Below are 22039 nucleotides of genomic sequence, written 5' to 3'. Positions count from 1 at the left end.
CTTATCCTGCAACCTTCTATCTGTCTATCAGATAACTCACTCAGGTGAAGGTAAAATTGTTGAATTTTCACCTCATGATGTTGTAATCAAGGATCTAAAAGATCCTAAACAGATTCTAGCTACTGGTCTTGCTGATGATTCCAAAAGGTTGTATAAGTTTCACAACTTTGGGTCATCCAATCTTCCCTCAGTATTTGTTGCTCATAATGATGAAGTGAGCAAACTTTGGCATGAGCGATTTGGTCACTTAAACTATCGCTCCCTTCAGCATCTATGTAAAGAAAATATGGTGACAGGTCTTCCTATGGTATCTTGCAGAGATGGTGTTTGTTCCGGATGTGTACTCGGAAAACATCATCGGGACAGTTTTGACAAACGTGCCTCTTGGCACGCCTCAGCCCCTTTACAGCTTGTGCACAGTGATTTATGTGGTCCTCTTCCTGTTGCTTCATTCTCTGGCTGCAAGTACTTCTTAACTTTCATTGATGATTTCTCCAGACGCACTTGGGTATACTTCTTAAAACTCAAGAGCGAAGTATTTAACACCTTTTTGGCCTTCAAAGCCTTTGTTGAAAAACAATCTGGACATCAAATTCTTAAGCTAAGAACTGATAATGGTGGAGAATATGTTAAAAACACATTCATCAACTTTTGCACCGAAAATGGAATTCAAATGCAACATACTGTTCCATACACTCCACAACAAAATGGTGTAGCTGAAAGGAAAAATCGCACCTTAAAGGAAATGGCTAATTGTATGCTGCAATCTAAAGGACTCAGTCTTAGTTTTTGGGCTGAAGCAATTAATTGTGCAAATTATATAATCAATTGCACTCCTACTAAGGTTCTAGAGAATATCACTCCAGAAGAAGCTTGGAGTTCCATTAAACCAGATGTAAGTCACTTTCGTGTGTTTGGAAGTGAAGCATGGGCCCATATTCCAGATGAAAAGCATAAAGCTTTAGAACCTAAGAGTGAGAAATGTACTTTTGTTGGATATTCTGAAGATGTAAAAGGTTATAGACTTATTCCATTTAAGTCCAAAAATGTTATCATTAGAAGAGATGTAAAATTTGATGAAAATAAATCGGCCTGCGAGCCTAGTCCGGCGGATGTGCCACCTCTTCCTATCTCTTCTACTTTTGAAAACCTTTCTTCTTCAGATGATGAAAGCGAGGATGATAATCCTCCCCCACCTTCTCAGGATCCTCAACTTCCAAGATGGGTCCGTGCTACTCGGGATGCAGCAGGTGATCTTGCCGGTGATCCTACAGATCAGCGACGTACACGTTCTCAGTTTGAAAGAGCCTCTTCTTTACTGGCTCAAGCTCCAGTAAATCATGATCCTGACACTTTTGCAGAAGCTTCAGGCCATCCACATTGGGAAGCAGCTATGAATGAAGAATATCATTCATTAATGACAAATGATACATGGGATCTTGTTCCTCTACCAAAGGGACGCAAACTTGTTAGATGTAAATGGGTTTACAGAACCAAGTATGGACCAGATGGGAAAGTTGATAAACATAAAGCTCGTCTCGTTGCTAAGGGCTTTTCACAGGTTGAAGGCATTGACTACACTGAAACCTTCTCCCCTGTTGCCAAAATGAACTCTATCCGCCTTGTTCTTTCCCTTGCTGCCTCTTTAAAATGGGAAGTCCATCAGATGGATGTTAAATCTGCCTTCTTGCATGGGGACTTGCAGGAAGAAATCTATATGGAACAACCCATTGGCTTCATACAAACAGACTCCAGCCTTGTTTGTCGACTTAAGAAATCCCTTTATGGCCTCAAGCAAGCTCCTCGGGCTTGGTATGCCAAAATGGATAACTTTCTTTTAGAATCTGGCTTTTCTAGGTGTCATTCTGACAATACTGTCTACACCAAGAAAGTGGGCAACTCTCTTATCATCCTTGTTCTTTATGTTGATGATCTTATTCTTACTGGTAGTGATCCCAACCTTATAAACCATGTGAAGTCCAGCCTTAAAAAGAAATTTGAAATGACAGACTTAGGACATTTACACTATTTTCTCGGTCTTCAAGTCTTGCAATCCCAAGAGGGTATTTTCCTTTCCCAGTCCAAGTATGCTTGTGATATTCTTCGTCATTTTCACATGGAAGACTGTAAGCCAACCCCTTCTCCCTTTCAGTCTGGAGTCAAACTTTCAGTCTCTTGTACTTCTCCTGAAGTTGATGCTACCTTATACCATCAACTTGTCGGAAAACTCTTGTATTTAACCCATACTCGTCCTGATCTTTCCTTTGTTGTTGGCCTTGTTGCTCGTTTTATGCAAAACCCCCGTGAAAGTCATTGGAAAGCAGCTAAAAGAATACTTCGTTATGTTCGAGGTACAGTACAGTTTGGGATTCATTACAGTGCCAAAGCAGCTCCTCTGTTAGTTGGTTTCACTGATTCTGATTGGGCTGGTGACCCTGATGATCGGAAGTCTACTGCCGGTTATGTCTTCACTCTTGGTTCAGGACCTATTACATGGGCTTGTAAGAAACATGCTGCCATTTCTCTTTCGTCAGCAGAAGCAGAGTATTGTGGTGCCGTGGAAGCTAGTAAGGAAGCCTTGTGGCTTCGTCAGATCCTATCAGAGTTTGGCTTTGAGCAGCAGCATCCAACCACACTTTGGTGTGATAATCAAAGTGCCATTCAGCTATGCAAAGATCCAGTCCAGTATCAGCGCAGCAAACACATTGAACTACACATGCACTTCATCAGAAAGCTCATTCATGACCATGTTCTTGAAGTGCAATATTGTCCAACAGATGATCAGGTTGCAGACATCTTCACAAAGGCTCTCACAGAGGCGAAGTTCACTAAACTTCGATATATGCTTGGAGTTCAGGAAGTTGTCACTAAGGGGGGATAGGCTCTAGTGCCTCCTTCCTTCTCCTATTGTGTCATATTTGTAAATCCTTCAATCCTATCCCAAGTTGTTCTTAAGGGGGGATGTTAGGATATTCCGACACATAGGATATAGTTAAGTTCAACTTGGTCTAGTATAGAGTTAGGTTAGAGTTAGGTAAAGTGTGTTTCTTTACCGTTGTACATTTTGTAACTTACAATCCGACGGTCACGATATGTAGTGATCCGACGGTTCACTCTCACCTCGGTATTACCGACACTTGATCCGTGGCTTGACACCCGATTGGTCCATGAGTTCTATTTAAAGCGCATGGAGGGTCATTGTTCGGGTAATCCGTGCATGAGAGAAGCTTATGTAAATTTTCATTCTTTGATTAATAAATTTCCTGTAGTACCCACATTGGGACAGGCCGTGGACTGTTTCCCTCCTTGCACTCTGAGGGTTTTAACCACGTCAAAAATACTGGTGTATTGATTTGAGATCTGGTTGTGAGCGGTGTCCTTTTGGTATTCTTTCTGTGGAACTTACCCTGTAAATTCCTACAAAATGTACATCACAAGTGCACAGATAATCATCCAAGCTAAGGGATGATGGCTCTACTAGAATCATCAGTCTGCCACATAGATGATTGTCTATCTTATGTACATGAAAATGAATTTATAAAGCTGAGCATGGGAATTCCCACCTCAGCTAGATCATGAAAATATTATGAAGATAATATATTGTATTGTATATTATTACAGGTCACCTTCCAATTCGAAAAACCTCAGATCCTCATTATAAAGCATTTCACCCAACATCAGAAGATTTACGACCTCATGCTTTAGGGGGAAACTGTTATAGACATATTTGGGCACTGCAACCCCAATCACATATGTCCATAAACCAAGGGCTTCTAAACCCCTAAAAGTGTTGTTTCATACCCTAAAGAAACAAGGTCAGCTGATTACATCATTTCCCAGAAGTTCTCCCTGAAAAACTGCTAAGAACTGGTCAAAACTAGACCATACAGATTGCTCCATTCATAGGGTGCGATGCATCTCACCTATTACACACGGGGGGTGCGATGCATACTGGAAAGCCCTTCTGTAGGGTGCAATGAGTGAGAGAAGACAAATGGCAGAAGCAGTTTGCTAGTGGAAACCCAAAGAATCATCTAGAAACTGCTCATATGACATTTGCCTCTCTGAATTCACCCAGGGATGAGTAAGAGATCATGAAATCTCCAAGGGGAACCAAGAACTATCAGTGAAATGACACTAATCAAAATCCCAGAAGCTGACTCACTCTCCTACAAACATCGATATATGGATCCCTCATCCTAGAGATCCAGAGGCTGGAATTTTGTAATTTTCAAGGAAATGTTGTTGGTTTCTCTTTGAAGACATTGTTGGGTGATCTTGCTTTGTATGAGGTGAAGAGGGCTTTCATGCTGGGAGGATGATGCTAGATCAGATAGCTTGGTTTTAATCCTCTCTTCTACTACTTCTATCAATAAAACTATTTGAGTTTTCCTCCATATGCTTGTATATCTCTGAATTTTGTATTTGTATATGCATTTATATGGTTAATGTACATCTGATCCTACATTTTTTATGGTTATAGATCTCTATGCTTTGATGGTATTTTTCTGCCTTGACTCTACAAGTGTTCTTTGAAGTGGGACAAGTGAGAAAGGAGTGGAAAAATCTCTATCAAGGGAGAGAGGAAACGAGCAAGGAGACTAGCGAAAGATTGCGTTTGGTACTCTCTACTTCTCTCTCATCTATCTCTCATAAAGGAAAACACAAGTAACTTTAGTTTGTTTTCTTCTAAGATAGCTACTCGTCTTAGTGGGACTAGTAGCTCTGAATGGACACTAGTTTTCCCGATAACATGCTGGTAAACAAATGATTTACCTCATGCTCTATATAAAATATACTTTCTAGACTGTCATATAGTACCTTTCCAGTGGGCAAAGATTTCACCCCTGAAGTACTAGCTTGGCTCCTAGCCAGTTTGTTTAACTTTTAAATGTAATCTTCCTGGGTCATCAACTTGTCATTTATTACCATAGGACTTGGAAGTCCTTTTTCTCTTAAGATGCCATACTTTAGCATAAAGCTGTCAATGTCTGCTTGGATGCTCTGACATCTTTTCTCCAGGTTGAGCATTAAGTTCTTTTTGGTGAGAACCTTTTTTATTTCTATAATAGTTGTTGTTTTGTCCTCTATTTCTAGCTCATCAAGTTGGTACCTATTTTTGCTATTCAAAAATGTTATTAATTGGTTTGCCTCTTCAGGCTTGTCTTCCAATTCTTCCCTTGTTTTATTGATTCCTTCTATAGCTATTTTAACTAGTTCAATCTGCTCAAAAATAATTTGAATGGATGTCCAAACATCATTGATGGAATCAATGATGTTTTCCCAAAGAATTTCTTTCATTTCATCCAATGGCACTTGCAGTGTTAAGTCCTTTTCAAGAACTTTTATTCTTTCTATCATCCTCTGGTTCTTCTAAAATTCTTCCTTCTATTGTATTTGAGAAAGTTTACAATTGGTCTCTAAACTTGTCACTTGTTCTCTAAGTTTCTTAAGCTCAGTGGCTTGGATACTCATTTCTTCCATGGCCTTGATTAATTCTATAGTCTTCTCTGTTGGTGTCTCTATGCTTGTTGATGCACCTATTACTGGCAAAGCGGTTATCGGTGGAATTGTTGGTGCTAATGTAGCAGCCAAGGTGGAGGGCACTGCTATGGAAACTATAGGTATTACAGTCTAAGGAGTGGTGGCCAACTCACTCTTTTTGGACTGTATCAAATTGTCCAATTCTTTTTCAATTTATTTCAATTGGTCATTTAACTTAAGGACTAGGTCCATAAGCTCTTCCTCCTTCTGCGTTTCCAACACTTTAGTTGTTTGAGGATGATGTAGAGGAGGAATTTTAAGCTGCTTCTTCAGTGCAACTATGTCATCATTTTTCTTCTTTATAAGTTTCTTTGCAGCTTTCACATCCTTGGGATCATGTCCTAGTTCTATGACCAAGTCCTCTAAGGACTTTATTCTGGTGTCTTTGGCTTGAGAAGAGGCCTTCTCCAATTGGAATTGTGCTGATATATTATTCAGTGAATTCTAGAGTTGGTGGGCTGCAATTGCTTTGTTGGTCAAAGTGGAGTAGACCATTTCACCAGTTTTCTTATGTAATTCAATTTGGTCAATAGGATGGATATCCTTTTCCAATACCTCAAAATATGTTTTAAGATAATCTGCCATTGATTTAGGTTGCTGTATGGTTGGCTTCAAAAAACTCATCTGCATTTTCCCTTCTTTTATATCAAAGGCTAACATTAGCCTTGTTTGGTTTGTTGGAGCCATTTTCAGGTAATGTGCATAGCTTTGCACCTTTAACCTTTCATTCCTTACCTTTGATTCCTTATATTTTTCTTTGATATCTTGGCTCTATCCAATAGGAGCCCTGAAGGAGGATACTTCCACACTCTGTTGCCTTTCCAACATTTGAGCTTGTGAGGTGGAAGGTTCTTGTGTCCCTCCTGAAGGAATAGTATTTTTGCTTTCTTCTCCTACTGTGTCTGCTGTTTCCTCAGTGTATTCCTGCTCTGAAAATGGTTTCAGCCTTTGCCTCTTAACATAGGTCTGGGCAACAGGTCTACTAGAGGGAGTGGCCTCCTCTCTATCTCTTTTTAGGTTCCTCTCCTCATTTAGAGGAATATGCAAAACGGGAGCATTGCTCATGATTTGCTCAGGTGGAGCAAGCTCTTCTAAAATTTCAGGTTGTTCAGATTCCTCTGGCTGTTCTGTTCTCTCTGAATGTTTTGATGATTCTGGTTGCTCTGAAGGTTGCTGCTCTGAAGGACCTGCTTGCTCAGAGGGGCCTGGTTGCTCTACTATGTGTTCACTTGGTATTTTTGATTGACTTGATTTTGGCACCTGTACAAAGGAATCCTCATCAAGTCCTTTATCTAGATCAATCAATACATTATTGACAACAGTTTCTGTACTATCCCGATCTACCAAAGTATCTTCCCTCCATTCAAACTAATTTGCATGTTGTTCAATTTCAGGGATTCTATGGTGTATGTAAGGAGATAATTTATTCTTTTGTCCCCTATTACAAATGAAATCAAAAGGATCATATATCCAAATGAAGCTTTGTTTTAATCTCAGTTTTTGAAGAATCTCTTCTGCTACTCTTCCTGCTTCTCTATTGTTACAAATGAATGGGCCAAGTTGATCCTTTATCCTAAGCTGTTCTTTCTTCTTTGCTTTGAAAAAGTGCACCTCATCTAAATTGATCATTCGTTTGTAGTACTCCAGAGCAAACAATCTCATAGGGAGGTATCTAGGCAATTTATAGGGAGCCAGCTCACATCCATAGATTCTTATCTCAGTGTAGTTTTGGTACAAGAACCAATCCCCCACTCTATATTGTTTTTATAACTGAAGGACCCTCCTGATGTCTGCACTTATTCTGGGTGGAGGGCTTCCTAGCAACATAGTTGCTACTAGATGTAGAATGAGGTCTATGAAATCATTATAAGAATATTGAGAGTCAAATTGATGGAACACAGTCCAGAAGAGCACCGACCTAGGGTTGCCTCTGGTATCAAGCTTTTGGAGGGAAATTGGAAATTTATCAGCTTGATAATACAAAAACAAATGATATAGGACTGAAAAATACTTGAATACTCTCATTTTCTAACCTCATGAACTGATCATGCATTTTATCAACAATGAACTTGGCATAGTCAAACATGATGGCTGGTGGCTTCCCAGGAGAGTAGATGGACATAATAGCTATAATGATTTCATCAACAAATTCACTTGTGGTATAACCTAACACATTGGAAATCATGTCTATGGTGTCTCGGCCAAGGTCAGAGAATATAGTCCATAGATAAGGAGGAGAGTCTTTTGGAATGTGTTTTTCATCCCTGATGAAAGTCTGGTATAACCGAGTAAGTTGAATTGAGTTGAGTGTGGGTAATCTATTCAACAAATCTCTAATAGAAAGAGGAGTCCAGCCTTGACTTGGTTGTAATTGCAGCATTTCGTTTATTGACTGAGCAGTGATAGTGAATAGTAAAGACTGGTTTGAGCCTCTTACCACTCTTTGGTTAGGATCATAGTTCATGTAGCAGTAATGTACAATCTCTAGGAAGATGTGGACCCTTGGGAATTGGTACTGGGGTAATCCGGATTCCCAAAGCCCTATGCGGTCTACATGGTTGAGGAATTAGTCTCTATACTTGCAACAGAGTTTCAAAGGGGATTCGGAGACAGAGGTATCTTTAATCTGGAAGTCTTTATCAGCCAGTGGGAGATGATCTAAGTCCCTATGAGGAGTAGTAATGGGCATGATGTTCAGTGCAATTGGGGAAGACATCTTTGGTTCTTGTGGATTCAAGGACGGGGACAAAGGGTTTTTAGTGAATTTTGGACAAACTAGCCTAATTCAGGTGTTTTTGGAGTAACCAGGCAATTCTTCTTGCTAAATTACTTAGGAATTGAAGCAATTTAGTTTAGGTTTGGTAAGAAAACGGGGTTTCTTGGTGAATTAGGATAAATACCTAGTTTTAGTTGTTTGGATGGAGTAATAGCGACTATGCACTATCTGCTAAAAGCGCACAGGACTTGCAGGGTGGTCTGGAGTTCAGCGAGTTTAGTGAGTTGGTGGTTGACAGCAGGTTGATGGTTGCATGTACTTTGTGTTTGCATGGAGGTCAGAAAGTTTCTTTTTACACGATAAAACGAAAAACTATAAGTTTTTTTGTTTTATTCGTAAAGTCAATGAATTTGGTGGGTACATTGGGAAAATGACAGTTGGCGCTAATCAGGGCACATGACGTTTTGGCATGTAGCGAAGGTGGTAAGTGGAATCCATTACACCGCTTTTGGGAAAAAGTGGTTTTGGGCGGAGGCTGCCTAATGCCATTCATCGGGCGCCACGTAGCGGCGAAGTGAACAATGAAACCACTCACATCGGGTGGGTAAAGGTCAGCCTTCTGGGGCCGCCCGATATTAGCGTCAGTCATTGGATCTGAAGGGGTCAAATCGCACACTGATTGGGTGATGATTTGATTGGTGGTTTAATGGAGGGGTCTGACAGAGTTTTAATGAGCGGAAATGTTAATTAACTGCAATTTAGGGAGGCTTAATGACGTTGGGGGTGATTTCATTGGCGGGGATAGATTTAATTAATCACTGATTGACTAATTACTCTTTTTATTCAGCGGAGGGTTACAGTTCTTAATCAGTGGCTGATTCACTAATTAATCCATTTAATTAATTTATTAATAAGGCTTATGTTTCAAACCTCGGGGGCGGGATATTTATGATATAGGATTTAATAAAATATACGGGGAAGGGTTTATTTTCGGGAGTTAATAATTATAATTAAGATTTAAAGGTTAATATGAAATGGAAGCGGAAAAGTGATTTTTGGGCTAAGTATAATGTGTTTGACATTTATTCACATATTTTCATTTCCACATTATAACTTGTTTTTGTGGAACAAAGGGTTTTGTATAGGGATAATAACTTTCCCTAGGTAAATGGTGATTTCACCTTAGGAAAAGGGATTTTTCAGATGAAATGAAAGAATTATGGAGGGGTGAATATTGGTAAGGGGGCTTTAGTACTTAGATCCTATAAGTTATTGGGCTGAGGGTCCGGTCCTTCCAGAAGTCAAAGAAATGCTCTGAGCCCTTTTAACTTAAGGTTTTCGGTACTTTGGTCTTTACTTATGGGAAATTAGTAAATTAAGGGTAAGATGAATGGGGAAATTAACTACTTGACTTTTTGTAACTGCTTAATTATCATCCATGCTTTAGTAACTTGATGATGAAAGTAAATGATATGATCTTAACTAATCATTCATCATAATTCTGCAACCATTCAACTACTTACCCATGTACTCATCCTACCATTTTTTCTACGCTTTATTAGGGTGAACTTAAGCCGGCAAACCCTTATCAAAACATTTTTCTTTTCTTTTACAACAGAAATCTATCTAAGTCTATCCTTATTACATCCAAGGGCTTAGATTAAACAGTTGAGCTCCTTTTATTCACTCTACCTATCTATTTATCTGCCAAGATTACATTGTTTCGTCAGATCTTTATTTTCTATCTATCAACCTGAAATTTAAAACATGGAATAACCAAGATTTAACTGTTTGATTACCATGGATTGTGGCATGAATAAAAATTTTCACACAATCATTATTATGCATAAAAAGTAAATGGTAGTGGCATTTGGACTTGCACACTTTCATGGTCCTTTTCTTTCTTAGGGTTCATTTTTTCATCTTTTTTTACCTGTTTCATTCTTTTTTGTCCTTTGATATTTATTTTAGGACATACCCTCTTTTCACTTTTTTTTATTTTTTGAATATGGAAAACATTTGCAAAAAGAAAAGGTATGTACATATCACAGGTTTAATCTCAACCATTCATAAATTATGACCCCTATTGGTATAGGAACCTAACAGTGGCTCCACTTGGGGATGGCATTTCCTGGTGAAATGTCAAGAACTAGTAGATCAATGGCCTTCTGAATTGCTGTGATTCTCTCTGCAATTTTCCATTTTACTTTGTTGCTTTATTGATTCTTATGATAGTGAAACTTTTGAAGCTTAGTGCTTTCTCTTCGGGCTTCAACTCCAAAAGTTTACCATCCAATCCACACTAAACTTTTGTAAAGGATATAATATGTACAAGTGATTAGTAAAATTAGTTACTGGGATCTATATAGTGCTTTAACATTTGACCATTAACTAGTCCTCCTTCTACTTTAGCACCATCCAATTCTTTGAGAAAATAAGCATTGTTACCTTTGAAAGCATAAATTATGTAAGGGCCTTTCCATAGGAAGTCAAACTTTCCATGTTTACCTTTTTCCTGCCTTCTGGAGTCCCATTTCAAAACTTTATCTCCTAGATAGAAATCTTCTGCCTTGGTTCTTTTGTCAAAAGCCTTTTTGATTTTCTCCTGCACAATTTGAGATCAGATATAGACTTCTTCCCTAGTCTGCTGCAAGTGTATTGTCTGTTTAATCCTCCTTTGAATGTCATTTGGCTCAACCTGTGCTTCTTGAAGCAATTTCATTATTGGTGTTCCCAAAGAAGATGGGAAGACAACCTCCATTCCATAGACTAGTTGATAAGGGCTAGTACCAATGGACTTCTCAGTGGTCAGCCTATCTGCCCACAAGGCATTTACTAGCTTCTTATTCCAGGTCTTCTTGTTATCTTTCAACAATTTTTTGATGATATTCATTAAGCTCTTATTGGAAGACTCTGCAAGTCCAATTCCTTGGGGATAGTAGGTTGTGAAGAGACCAAGGGTTATGTGATATTTGTTGTAGAAATCAATCATCCTCTTTGATTTAAAGGTTGCTTCATTATCTGTGATGATTTTGTTGGGGCGACCAAATTTGGACAGAATGTTGGCCTTAAGAAAACCTATTATGATAGTATCAGTGGCGTGTCTTGAGGGTATGGCCTCTATCCACTTTGTAAAATAATTTGTGGCAGTTAAGATCCATCTATATTGGGAAGAGGAAGGGGGATGAATTTCACCAATGAAGTTGAGACCCCATTGTTGAAATGGTGTCTCAGTAGATATAGGTTTCAAAGGTAATGGCAGTAGTTTTCTTTTTCCTTCAAAAATCTGGCATTTGTGGCATGAGGTTACAAACTTCTTTACATTAGCAAATAGAGTGGGCCAATAAAAACCAACCCTTAAGATCTTATCAGTTGTTGTATTCCAATAAAGGTGCCTGGTTGAGGGGAAAGTACCCCTAGGGTCCTTTGGGTTAAGACTCTACCAGACTGAAAATTGCTTATTCAAAGAAACACACACACAGCCATTATCTTTACTGTAAGCAAATTCTAATGTTGAGGGTACGTACCTAAGGTCCTACGTTCGAGAAGGCCTTTAGGGTGCAAACCCTTCTTGGAGTTCCCTTCTTCTCCTTTGACCTATAAAACAAACAAATCAAAGAACACAACAGTACATGGACAAATACTTATACATAAACCATCTTCATGCTATAAAGTTAGTTATAAAAATCTTTAAGTAACTACTTGCATAAGAATTCAAAACAAGAATCTCATAAGCACAAAGAAAGATTGTTTCGGGAACCAAGACGTGTTTCTTTATATAAAGGCAAGTAAAGTACATATAACGGAAAGATTTCACCTGAAACACCTTCAGCAGGCTCCAAGCAAAGCTTCCTCCCGGATTCATTCCAGCCTCAAGCCTCCAACAAGAGCTCCTTCCAAGTCTTACTCAATGGTGATATAAAGGATGAATGATCACCAATACACATGGAAACAAGGGTTTCCTATGCAAAGTGGGGGAAGTGCAGAAGGCACCAAGGACTTCAGACCTGGTCTAAGGGGAAAATCTCAGCATAATAATCTTGCTCTCTTTTCTCTCCTTTAGGCCTTCCCTTTGATGTCTTTTTATACCATCTCCAAAGTAGTTTTTTAGTTAGGAGTTGGTTGGGAACAGTTGGGCCACGGGCACTAACAGGTGATTAGCAGGTAAAACCCGCGATCTCCGCCCGAAAATAAGGAATTATTTATTTTTTTAAGTGTTTTAATACATACATGCGGGTTGGGTATACACAGACCCGCGTGTACACGCGTTTAACTCAGGGCAATGTCGCGTATAAGGGATAAAACACTGTTTTTTAAATTTTAGGACTAGGTCTGGAAGGAGGGGTTGCCCTAGGCCATGAATGCAGCATCACAAACCATAAGAGTGAGATTTGGAGCTATAACAGATGCCCCCTAATATATGAGGTCAGAAGGGGAACATGATGGCCGAAATATATTATGTAAGTACATGGAAAGGAAGTCTGTCGAGAAACCGAGGAGGACTTCACCAGAATTCATCCTGCCAAGCCACCAAAAGGAGATCAGAAAGAAACACTGTCTGAGGCGGGCATACCCATGCTCAGAAAAAGTAAAGCATGTCCGCATATCAAGTACAAGCGGATCCACTAAGTATACAAGTATAAATGACTGGAAGATACATAATGGATCATTTGATCATAATGAGCAAGTACATGTCTGAATATCACATATAAGACTGTCAATGATGCTGAAAGATGCAACGGATCACTGATATCAAAGACTGATCCCAAAAGGTACCAACTGAACATGATGGAATAGGATGGTACTACACTGCAAACTTAGGTGCCAACATATAGAATGTCGCCATGACTGACTGCAACATATAAGGTGGAATGGTATCAACTAGCAGCAACAGGAGCAACCGTCAAGTGAACCAATGAATGCTGATACAACCTGAGGTCTTCACCGACCACCGTGGTACATTTCTACACCATGGGAATAAATGATCTGAAGTCGACCATGTGAGAAATCGTTTGATTACCAGTCATTAATGTATGCCGTTAAAAAACACGAGACTACTCACCGATAATGATAATGAGCGTCAAGGTACCCAGTACAATCTAACAAGTGTGAATAGATGAGCTGAAGTCGAACACCTGTAAGAATCTATCGATCAGGAGACAATGATGGTTTCCCACTGTCGATAGCGAAGGATCTGCCACTAATGACTGCAAACCCCAAGGTACTGCCAAATGGACTCTAGATCTTTGCCCCAGAGCAATGAGTCGGAGTCGATAGGGAAAGATCCGCTAGAAGGAAGGCATTAAGGCATCCTCCATCAATCTAGCGCGAGTGTAACCCGTAGGCCAATAATGTGGGAGGAATCGGACGAAAAAGATGTAGTAACCCAACCGAAGTACGTTTCTGGCGTACACAAGATGTGGCTAGCGCACGGCAGAAACCCTCTGAACCAACCAATAATGAAAGCTGACACAGAGGCGAGGTATCCACCAATAGGGTCAAATGGAAACCAAGGTACTGCACGAATCCCAATGTGTGATAATGTATGCTGATGTCAAACACAAGGGAAACCACTCAGTCAAAGACCCATGATACTGATCGATGCTGAGCACAAGGTGACCTATCAATAATGAAAATAGGGCCAGGGTGCGGCTCTAGGCCTGTCCTCAGAGCAAGGTGTCGTCGTCGATAAGGACAAGACCCGCCAGCAAGAAGTCAATGGGGACCTTCTCAAACTGGCACGAGTAAAGGACCAATATAGCTGATGTGATGATAGACATGATACTGACAACCAAGGATGGCCGACTGAAAAATGAGTCAAGAGACACCGCAGAGAGGCCGACTCAGGCTAACTTCCCTTGAACAAAAGCACGACTCAATGTGACTATGTGGCAGCATATGATGACTCTGTATAAGTTTGCCATGCAGGAGGCATGAACGAACCCTCCATATGATTGGAAGAGATAACCAATCGGGGGAGAACTGACTCAATAACAAGGTTATGGCATACCTAAGTCAAACTAAATCCCACCCATGCGGAGGAGACTTTGTTTTGAGTGCTTTGTTCAAGGGCGACACGACTGACTCTAGCTGCCAACAATAAATGGAAATAATGTCCCTGTTCCCGCTCTTTTTGGAATATTTAATTTTTTTGTCTTTTTCTGTTAAGCCGGAAAAAGAATAAAAGAATGCTATGGTACAGTGGAAAGAACGAGTGTCGGTGAAACAGATGATCTAGTTCCTGGGAAAGGAACGTTCCTATGCTCAATGCAGGGAGGTGAAAACTGGTCAGTGACACTCAGAGGTATGTTCCTTCCACGGATCAGGGTATGTCAAGCTGCAGAAGTCAAAGGTATGCAAGGTTGATTTTGGAGACGTCATGGTCAAAAGTTGGCTTAAACACGAGTCCAAGTGAAGCCGGCTCAAGGCCAAAAGGTGCAAATGGTCAACATGCAATGCAGAAGTACAACTTGACACACATAGGAGCCTCTAGGGTATAAGGCCAGAACGAAGCGAAGAAGCAAAGAGGAATGAGTCTTCAACGCATAAGTCATGGCGGGACTACAGAGGACTCCCGAGCCTACTCAAAACGAAGCAGCATGGGCAACAAATGTCAGTGAGGTGCTAACTACGATGCCCGTGTAAAGGGATGGCTCTACCACCGTGTCATGATTTAAAGAATCGGTGAGTGAAAATGGCTTACGAACCATAACACGATGGGGTGGACCCTACGGCAGATGTATAGGTCACATGGAGGCTAGTATGCATAATGCAACGGAAAAATGGTGTCCCTAACCTATATGCCAGTGAAAACATGATACCTGCCATGACGGGTCAACGGTCATGGAACCGTCTCGAACTGTCGAAAAATGTCCAAAATTTCCTGAAAAACAAACCAAACTCGGCATTCCAAGCTCCCAAGTTAAAAGTCACATGAGGCCAAACAAAATAAAATTTTGAAAAAATTTTGCATTTTCAAAACTTATAAAAGGCATTTTGGACTCACCATTTTCACCATTTGACTTGGAGAGCAAAAATTGTGGAGCAAAAGGAGCAAACTTCCCTGTGACCAATTCAACCGTTCAAACTTGCCGAAAACTTCCAGGTAAGCCTTAAACTTGTCTTGCAATTAATTGTGATAGTTTTTAGGAATTTTAGTTGATGTTTTACCATTGGATTTTTGCAAAAAATTCCTTCGCGGCGTACACGCGGGTTGGCAATATTGAACTCGCGTATACGACGGCCCTACACGCGACTATGTATATAGGAACCCGCGTGTGCGCAGCGAACTAATTTTATAAACAAAACTAACGGATGAAAATGATTTTTTCTTCCAGGATGACTATCACATGGCATGAAAGAGAGCATGCAGCCGTGGATAATGAAGTCATGGGCAATGATGAAGCATTAGATGCTCTACGGGGATGCGGGTTGCTTAAATTCTTCAAATTGCCAAATATGAAAGCGAACACGCGTCTGCTTGAGAGGCTCATTGATTATTGGGATGTCGATGAGGAAGCATTTGTGATTGATTAGATGCCACTCAGGATAGAAGTGGAAGACATATATTTTATCACAGGCCTTTCCCGAAGGGGAGAGGTAGTACATTCCCAGGGCAGGACACGGAATAGCCTCAGTGTAGATGACTATGTACAGATTTACTGCCCGGGTCATCAGAAGGTCGGGAGCCAGATCTCTATCCCACATGTGGCGAGTTTGTCACTCAGGATAATCTTGTTCACCATAGCTCGAGTGAACGGATCATCCTCACTACATCAAGCGTCACGGGTAACCATGAGCGTGGCAGTGGATTGTCTCACTACTGTGTTTGACTGGTGTACTCCTCTTCTGGCCCACATGAAGGAACAACTCACTTCTATCAGGAGGGGACATACCAAGAACTTTGGGTTCGGAACCATCTTGTGCACTTTCTTCTTCGAGAAGGTTCCCGCACTCCGCCCCAGGGTAGCAGTTGCCATCAGTAGCCCACGTGATCCACGCATGGGCCGGTGGGCTGACCTGATGAAACGTCTAGGGGGTGGGGAAGTCCCAAGGAATGAATTTGACGATGACTTCTTTACCTGGTGGAAGCAGCAAATCATCGCCGTGGATGACTACCCCTATGCTGGGCTGGATTTCTGAGGAGATCTTGATCTAGTGTTACCACAGGATGCAGCATGGGGCGAGATTGGTAAGAATTTTTTATTATTTTGTTATTTTTTGGATTTTTCAAACATAATTGTAAACTTTGAAAAATGTTTTTTGGTGAGACTCAAATGACTAATATGATGATCATGTTTCAGATATTGGGCCAGTACGACTAGATGGATTCCCGCGGCATGGACGGCGTGGCCGAGGAGCCGAAGAGGCGGTTGCCGATACGGAATGGACCCTAAACAACGTCCAGCGACACTTGGCGAGACTGAGCTGCCGAGTACCGATGGCCGCCATAGAGGACCTTCCTCCGGATATGCAGCGTCATGTGGTTGGCATGCCACGTGACTGGGATCGCGTCTTTCGGCGCGTGGCCAATGCTATAGTGACATACTTAGATGCTCATCCTGAGCCGAGGCGTTAGATATGCCTGACATGATTATGGGCATTTGAGTCCCAATTTTGTATATTTTTGGACACACATATGTACACTCGAGGTGCTTTATGATATATATATATATATATATATATATATATATATATATATATATATATATATACAATTTGACTTTTTTATGCATGATTTTATGATGATGAATGATTGATATGCCAGTCTAATGCTTGATTAGCGATAGAATCAGCTAACCAATTTTGAGATCTTGGAATGTGCAAATAATTAATGTAAATAAATGATCTTTGCAACAACCTCACCCTTAAATATTGGCGATATAATAATGGATCCCTAACTCGATAAATGTTATTTAATTGAGACACTATCAATTGAGAATCAAGATATACTACCAACGAGTCGATCCCATAAGAGATTGCCTCGGATAATAAATTGATAACAGCTGTATACTCGGCCATATTGTTTGAAGCAGGACCGATACACATGCCTCTCGATACCATCAATTGACCAGTTGGATAATAAAGTACCCAAGCTACGGAAGCAAGATTCCAAGTGTGTCGACTAGCACCATCGGCGAACCCAAAATAGACCAAATCATCCATCAGCACCTGCCACAGCAGACCAAAAAGCACTGATATCAGAAAACGCTTGATGATATATGTATAAATATATACATAAAGTACAAAGAAGCTATTGCCTGGCCAAAGCTAAGCAAAGCACTTCCTGAGGTAGAGCCCGTCAGGGGGCTCCGCCAACTTACTCCTAGGGATGTTTATAGGTACGATGATTGAACCAATCAATATGCTTTCTTCAGCAAATGAATGTGTTGGAGCCAAAGGGACCGTACAAACATCACTAGTCAAACTGGAGGATCGAGATTCGACTTCATGCACAGGGGAATGAAAGTATAACCGACGATGTAAATCTTCCAAAGGTCGATCTACGGCCGTCATTGCTTCGAATATCGCTTCGTCCGATGGAAAAACAATATCCGAGCAATCCGATGCAGAGGTGGAATCAAGGGTCCGAAAATGATCCACATCACCATCTATCTCCTTCCTAGAGGAAGAAGTAGAATGGTTATCTGTAGAGTTATCGATAGATTCACATCTAGGTTCTGCTGCAGATATAAGAGATTCTATTTCACCCACCTTGTCGTCACCTGATGTGGTCACAGATGAAGCTAAGGTTCCAGGATCCGAAGAATAAGGAGTTTGAACAAACTCCTTCCGTAAAGGATCCCTGGAGGATGAAATTGTATCTATACCAGCTGTAGGAGGGGGAAGATTAAACGTACCCATCAATGAAGAGTACATCACGACTCCTAGACTCTCGGTAGGTGGACGGGGGTTACCTACTAAAGGAATAGTAGAGTCAGAGTTTGCTTGAGGATCAACTGGACAATAGTCCAATTGGTCAACCTTAACGATTTTCCCCTCATGAGGAAAGCAAATGACACGAAACAGAGTCGAAACCACGGCATCCATCTCGTATACCCAGTTCCTTCCTAAGAAGAGATTATAGTCTAGGTTAGCATCTATGACCTCCACTTCAATATTAACGACCTTTCCTCCAACACATATAGGAAAGGCCAAGATAATCCCGTATGGCCTATGAGAGTGACCATCAAATGCTGTCAATAGGGTAGGTGAAGGAACAACTGACGGTGACCCAATGGCCTTCCAGCATGACATAGACATGACACACGTGGAAGCTCCCTCATCTACTACCGTCCGAAAAATATTCGTTTTCTGGTAGGTAGACTTTATCTGGAAAGCCATGTGATGAGGAAGTCTCTTTTTGACATTACTCATATCAAAAGTGAGAGCTAAGGAATTACTTGGATCTACTGCCCCCATTGCCGATAGCAAGGCACTTCGTTGAGCAGGACATGACTGGAGAACCTCTAATGCGGACATAGCACATGGACTCTGGGCCAGATCCTCAACAATGGAGTAATTCTGGGCTGCCCTAATATTAGGGTTGATAGTCGCGCGTTTTGTGGAACCTTTCGGTGCCCGAGGTATAGTCTCAACAGAAGGTCGCTCAATATGAAGCGGGTTGTTAGTTTCGAGAACTGATTTACCCTTGGAAGTTTCACCCTCACCATAATCGCGTGACCGTGTGGTCACATTAGCGTGAGCACCCATCATGAACACATTTGATGACTTGTCCCCTTCCTGGTTGCCCCCTGCGGAGGTACCAGGATTTAAATTTGCGCCAGTAAAAAGTTGCTGCCCTTGGGGAAACGGGTTGGTTAACACAGCTTGAGAATTAGAAGTCCCTTGCTGTCCTAACAAGCGCTGAGCGTCTTCAATCTTAGGGCAGAGATGATTTAGATGGTCTCCACTGCACAACTTGCATGGAAACTTGACTTTCTTTCTCGACTCATTTCTACCACCACCAGCGTTGTTACCGGATTTATTTGCATCGGGCTTCCCATCTGAGTTCTTCTTCTTACCACGTCCTTTCTTTTTCCCATTGGAACTTTGATTTCCTTTGGGGTTATCGGATTGGACGGCATTAATTGAAGAATTTTGGGAAGCGGGAGGATTAGACAATGTGACTTGGTTGTTAGAAGCAGTTTGCAAAGACAACTACTGCAATTGATTCAACAAGTTCACTGTAGTTGTGTCTACTGACCCAACGATACCATCCGCGTGTGGACCTGGCTTGGGCTTAGCTAAATCAGCCTTAGATCCAGGAGCATCTGGCAAGTACTTTTGTAGGATCCCAGACTGAGAATATATCAATTCTAATTGCTGGGCCCTAAAAATGGCTTGCTCCTCAGAATAGACCGCAGACATGGAGACATCCTTGGAGATCTTGGGTTGTAAAGACTTCAAAAACCACTCGAGATGGTACTCCGGAGGAATTTCGGCTTTAATGAGCCTCTTTCTCCGTCTCCATTCCTGAATGTGATCGGAAATGTGAGTAGCCTTATCCTGACGAAAGATGGCCAGAAGTTCAGTTCCAGCGTCATAGCGGACAGGCAACTGAAAGTGATTTAAGAAGATGTTGGCCAAGTCAGCGAACGATGTAAAGCTGCCCCCAGGCAACTCTATATACCATTTGGCCGCATTACCAGTCAAGGTGCGCTGAAAGAGTCTCAACCTAATCGAATCATTGATGAGGGAGTTGGATGAGCACCACAGATGGAATGTGGTTACGTGGTCGCCTGGGTCCTCACCACTCTTCCCTTCGAATTTTGGAATGTCCGAAGGGAGTTTGGTTGGGACCGGAGGCCAGGCCGGATTATACCTGATTGGGTCATTTGTTAACTTAGTGAGATCTGGCAAGTTTAACGTTGCCAGAAACAGAAGCCTAGGAGGACCTAGGGGATTCCACCCAGACTGGGCAGAACTCCCAAAGCTCTGAAAAGATTGTCCTGGAATTTGGGAGGCACCAGGCTGCCCGAAGTGACCAGTAGAACCGGCTGAACCAAAAGGCAAGCCTTGTGGTCCAGCAAAATTCGGAGTTTGACCAACTCCTGCCGTATAACCTCCATAACCCGCAAAGTTTCCTCCTAAAGAATGGTAAGGAGTTGATAACCCCTGATATGGGTTCCAAGCCGAAGCAAGGGGAGGAATACTTTGAAACATGCTAACCGTGGAGTACGGCCTATTCCCTTGTTGGCCATTAAACGAATTCCCAGTTCCCGCGCTACTAACCCCAGGGTTATTCCAACCTTGGAAAGGATTGCTGCTTTGTCCTATAGAAGAAAAAGGCATGGATCCTACCGTCGGGTTGGAATGTGGTATATGACCACTTCCGAAAGGAAAACCCTAGAATGAAGCCGATCCGCCCATCATGGACGTAGCGGCACTAAACGGAACCGATGGAATACCCTGTGATTGGGTGCCAAAAGGGAAGAGTCCAGTACCAAAAGCATTGGTTTGGGCATTTCCACTCGTGGACGGAATGGAGGTAGACCCCACTAAAGATGTGCTAGCAAAAGATCCGAACAAGGAAGCGGAGGGGATGGAAATGGTTCCTCCCCCTTGCACCGATGTAGGGGTTTGCATAGTCGTAGCACTCGTAGAAGCCATGCTTCCAGTAGTGGTCATGAATGGTAAGTGCGTAGAGTAACCTGGACTTGACGGTCTGTGCGTCAGAGTCCCGACGTATTGTAATACGTCTGGATGACTAGATGGTAGTGGAGAATTTGGAGCCACTAATGACTCTGAAAGTTCTTCTACCTCTATGTTATCCTCCGCTTGAAAGCGAACTCGAGAAAGGACTGGAGTGTCCCTCTCTTGCTCAGAAGTGCCAGGCCTTGCTTGGCCGCTAATGTCTCTAAGAGGAGGATCAATCCCCGATGTGTCAACCGGTGTGGGACGGTACCCACCGGTAGTATTGCCTCTGCGCCTTCTAGGAGAAGGCTCTAAACTTGGTGGCGAGAGACCACGAAGTCTTCGAGACCGTCTTGGAGATCGGTCAGCCACTTTGAATTCTTTGTTATCATCTAACTAAAGACTCAAAAAATTGAAAGCTAGGCCAACTAGGAGCACAGAGCACACACTATAAAGTCCCTAAAGATACAGCCAGTCAAACAAATTCCACGTATTTCCGCTCCGGGTGATTAGGACCGGACACCAAAATATGAGAAAGTGAATCAAGGGGCCTTCCGAAGATAGTCTGGGATGATGAGGGCCCAGTCCTATCAGCGAAGGTATCAGAGGAAGTTACGCTGACCTCCTAACAACAGCCTGCGCCGGTGCAAGCCCCCAAGCTTCGCAAGGGTGCCCTCCAGTAGTACTGTCAAGAGTGATACAACGTCAACCTCAGGTGCCATGGGATTCCCCTCCGCAACCACCTGTGTAGATCCCTAGGAGAGGCAACTATGGGTACCAACTTGTCGCAAAAGCCAGGCGGAACAGTCGTGAGGTAAGTTCGGACAAGTAGGAGAGGGGGTATCTCTCTTCCCTGTCTTCACAGACCCTCGTGCTTAACTCCCAGATCCGGAGCTTTCCTAGTCTTCCTAACACTATTGGATTTTCTCTCGTTATTCAAACTCTTATGTTTGACGTTTTATGTGGCCTTGGAGAGTTAACTCTCCACTCACCTAATCCAAGGCCCTAAAATCCTAAACTTGTTGGTGTAACTGACTAAAACAAAAAGTTCTAGTGGATTTTAATTAGCGCTTGATTTTATTAGGCTATTCTTTAAGTCACAAGGAAATGGAGATGAAACTTGTGGTGTTTTTATGGACGCAA

The sequence above is a fragment of the Pinus tabuliformis genome, chromosome J, assembly GCF_031772625.1.
Source record: "Pinus tabuliformis cultivar Carrire ecotype Pingquan chromosome J, CPIR1, whole genome shotgun sequence".
Lineage (NCBI taxonomy): Eukaryota > Viridiplantae > Streptophyta > Pinopsida > Pinales > Pinaceae > Pinus > Pinus tabuliformis.
This window is presented reverse-complemented; position numbering follows the sequence as displayed.